Genomic DNA, 4,609 nt, shown 5'->3' with positions numbered 1-4,609 from the left:
TACGAGGAATCTCCATAATAGAGGATTGAACTAATCAATTTATCAGTTTAAAATAATATATATATATATACAAAGGTGTTAGCTGATGGCCCAAATTTTAAAGTTTGAAACAGGTAATAGTTCCAGTTCAGTAAATTGCTTAGGGAGGAGTGTTTCCAACTTCTGGAAAGACAACAAAGTGGCTTCGGTATATTCTCTTTTTTTTACTTTTTTGTGATGGAGTAGAAAAAGAGTATGTACAACATGTAGTAAATAATTATGTGAATGCGGGAGATACAAAGGAGATAACTGAAACTTTTGGTGTCAAATCCTATTCACTGGGGATACCATCGACTGCCATGTTTCTATTTACCCAAACTAAATCGAGTTCAAGCCATTAGGTTAGTTTGTGACATATTCATCAGAAGAAACTGATGGGCAGCACAGAGTAGGAAGCTTCGCTGACATTCATTCTTGTTTCCGAGAAAGAAAAATTTGCCTAAATGAATACTTTTCCTGCGACAGGAAATAAGCCTTTAATTTACTTGAAATCCTTATAGACTATCACGCTGTAAAAGTCAGATTGCACAGGACTACAGAGTCGGGGCGCTTTGGATTATGGACCTTCTTCCCAAGTTAGTTTTCCAAAGAACGAGGGTATTCAAAACGAATATTTGAAAAACGTGCATAACAAAAAAAATTTCCATTTCTTTTAGAAACGACAACAAAAGTCACCAGCAACTTCTAAGAAAGGATATTTTTTTTCAATACTTCTATATACCAAACTTTCAACGTGAAACACTTGAATGATATTTATTATTTAACCCTGATTATTTTATTCCCATTTTCTTTATTGACTGAAAGCATGCATGATACATTGATACACCTCTATATAAACCAATCAAACTAAGTACTTCAACCACATTCAAATTCATTCCTAGTATCTTTTCACTTGAATCACAATCATATTCATTATTCTCATCTTAGAACATTTATTATCAAGTCTAGGTATTTCACCACAAAAGTTCAACTAATCGAATTCTCCAACATGATTCTTCAACTTGTATTAGCCTTTCTTGCTATATTTGTTCTTTATACTAAATTTTGGTATAAATCAGCACCAAGCAAAAGTAGCACTACCAATTACAAAAGAAGGAATGTAGCACCAGTAGCTGGTGGCGCAAAGCCCATTCTTGGTCATCTCCAAATGTTAATGGGAGGTGAACTGCCTCATCATGTTCTTGGAAAATTGGCCGATAAGTATGGACCAGCCTTTATGATCCGAATAGGACCACACCCAGAACTCGTAGTCAGTAGCTGGGAGCTGGCAAAGGAGTGTTTCACTACCAACGATAAATATTTCACGAATCGTCCCAGCAACATGGCAATGAAGCTCTTGACCTATGACCAAGCATCAGTTGGCTTTGCACCTTATGGACCTCTTTGGGTTGAAATGCGCAAGGTCTCTAAGTCTAATCTTCTCACTAGCCAAAGGATTCAGATGCAAAAGCAAGTCCGAGCTTCTGAAGTGGACGCTTTCTTCAATGAGCTATACCAACTCTGTTCAACTTCAAACGACACAACATGTACTGTTACTGATGGTGCTATTGGTCATGAAGTTGGGCAGGGTTCGGTCATGGTAGAGATGAACAAATGGTTTGAAGAATTGACACTAAATGTGGTGACTAGAATGGTGTCTGGTAAACAGAACTATGGGACCAAGGCACGGCGAGGTGATGATGAGGCCAGGCATTTCAAAAAAGTGATTGATGATGCCGCTCAATTCATGGGAAACCTCGTGATCTCAGATATATTTCCATCACTTGGATGGTTGGATTACATGCTTGGTCATGTTGGTGCAATGAAAAAGACAGCCAAGGAACTTGACTCCATATTCGGTTCCTGGGTGGACGAGCATCAACAAAAGAGAAAGAGAGTGTCTGGCAATACCGAAAATGGTGAACAAGACTTTATCGATCTTACTTTGTCGATGATGGAAGAGATTCAGCTCCATGGCACTGATCCTGAAACCTTCATCAAATCTATATGCGTGGGAGTGATCCTTGGGGGGAGCGACACAACTTCAGTGGCCTTAACATGGGTCCTTTCTCTACTACTAAACAATCGCGATATTCTGAAGAAGGCCCAGGATGAATTAGACCAACATGTTGGTAAGGATAGAAATGTTGAGGACTCAGATATTAACAATTTGGTTTACCTTGGAGCCATTGTAAAAGAATCGATGCGTCTATACCAAGTTGGGCCTCTTATTGAACGTGAGGCCACACAAGATTGCAATATTGGTGGCTACCATGTCAAAGCAGGAAGTCGATTACTAGTCAACATTTGGAAGGTGCAACAAGACCCAACCTTGTGGTCTGATCCTTCAGAATTTCGACCGGAAAGATTTCTCCATGGCAACTCGAAAATGGACGTTAAGGGTCAGCATTTCGAGCTCATTCCTTTTGGATCTGGTAGAAGGATGTGTCCTGGGCTATTGTTTGCCCTAAATGTCATCCATTTGGTGCTTGCTCGTCTCCTTCATAGCTTCGATTTGGCGACACCAATGAATGCTAAAGTTGACATGACCGAAACTTCTAGTGTTACCAATTACAAGGGAACTCCATTGCAAGTGCTACTCACCCCACGTCTCGGTTCCAAGCTCTATAGTCAATAATACCATGCACACCCCAAGCAAGATTTGTCCCTATACTTTTTTTTTTTTTTACATTTGAATACACAGGAATATGATGTACGAAACTACGAATAAACATTAGGCATTCTTTGTAGTGATATACCAAGTTTAACTGCAGAGCAGTTCAAATTCAATTGATTCAATTCAATTTTTTTAAAAGAACTACAGTAGTATGGCATAGCATCTTAATCGTTTTGTCACTGAGCTTATAATTGTTCCATAATCTTTTTAAAAGAACTACAGTAGTATGCCATAGCATGTTCCTCTTTCTAAGTTTTTTCCCGGTTAGATTCATTGTTGCACCAACTAGGGAGCACCAACCACCAGTAGCATTTCAACCTAACCAGGTTTTCCGAGCAAAAGCAGCACCCTTGAATGGATTTTTCAATCACACGGGCGTGGATAGGGAAAAAAGATCCCTTCTGCATTTACACTCAAACAAAGGGGTGATCAACCACTTACCACTCTATCGTCCAGGCAGCCCTTTTCAGGCACGTGCTTCTGATTATAAGGGGGGTTTACATGATCTGCTCAAAATTCAAGATGTATGATTTTTTTCTTCTTGGAAACTGCCCATTTAATCGATCTTGAGAGGCGCTATCCCGAGATGAACCTCTTTGAAGATCTGACCTCGCGTGGACTGCTGAACTGATTCTTGTTAAGGAAACAAATATGTAGTTATATATCCTTCTTGATTGTTTCCATATGTTATGTGTAACCTAGAGTATTGGAGGCACTATATATACACAATACTTTAGGTTACAGCATGCAGTATAAGGTGTACAAGTGTTTTGACCACTCCACTGGAAGAGTATACATATCTCAGCATGTCCGCTTTGATGAGCAAACTTTTCCATTTAAGTAGTCTTCGCCCTCAAGCTCTACTGATGCATCTACAGATTGGGTTTTGGTTCCAGTACTTCATTCGGTCTCTGAGCAGGTTCCTCTCAGTTCTGGCCTGCTCCTGCTCCTACTCCTGCTACAGTGATTGTGCCCCCTCCAGTATCTTTTGAGACTACTAGTTCTCCTGTGGCTATTGATTCAGGCTCCTCTCAGTCGCCTACCGCCACTACAGATGGCTACTCTTCTAATCCAGGGTCTGGGCCACTTCCTATTGGACATACTATGGTCACTCATCACATGGATGGCATTCACCGGCTAAAAGTTCGCATTGATGGTACTGTTCGGTACCCTCTTCCTCGTGCTCTAGCTGCCCAGCTTACCTCTTCCACTGAGGAATCCATTTGTTACTCACAGGCTGTTAGGTATCCTAAATGGCGTCAAGCGATGACAGATGAGTTTAATGCTCTTCTGAAGAACAAGACATGGACTCTAGTCCCTCCTCCCAGAGGTGAACATGTGGTACCAAACAAATGGGTCTTCAAATTCAAGCTGAAATCGGATGGATCTATTGAGAAACCTAAGGCTCGGTTAGTGGCCAAAGGCTTTCATGCATCAACAGCTTAACATTAATTATGGCGAGACATTTAGTCTAGTGGTGAAACCCACTACTATTTGGACAGTCTTGAGCCTTGCTGTATCTTATGGTTGGTCCTTGCGACAGTTGGATGTTAATAATGCCTTTCTCCATGGCTTTCTAGATGATGCAATTTATATGAGTCAGCCACCTGGCTTTGTTGATCATACTTGTCCTAATCATGTATGTCGACTTCATAAAGCTATTTATGGTCTTAACCAGGCCCCTCGAGCTTGGTTTCAGCGTCTCAGCACATTTCTTCTTCATTATGGGTTTCTTCAGAGCCGAGTAGATCCGTCTATGTTTGTTTTTCGTCGTTCATTAGAAATAATGGTTTTGTTACTATATGTTGATGATATTATTCTGACTGGAAATGTTCCACTTATGCTATCCTCTTTCATCTCTATTCTTGGAGTAGAATTTGAGATTAAAGTCCTTGGCTCTCTCTCATACTTTTT

Source organism: Coptis chinensis, chromosome 1, assembly GCF_015680905.1.
Source record: "Coptis chinensis isolate HL-2020 chromosome 1, ASM1568090v1, whole genome shotgun sequence".
NCBI lineage: Eukaryota > Viridiplantae > Streptophyta > Magnoliopsida > Ranunculales > Ranunculaceae > Coptis > Coptis chinensis.
This window is presented reverse-complemented; position numbering follows the sequence as displayed.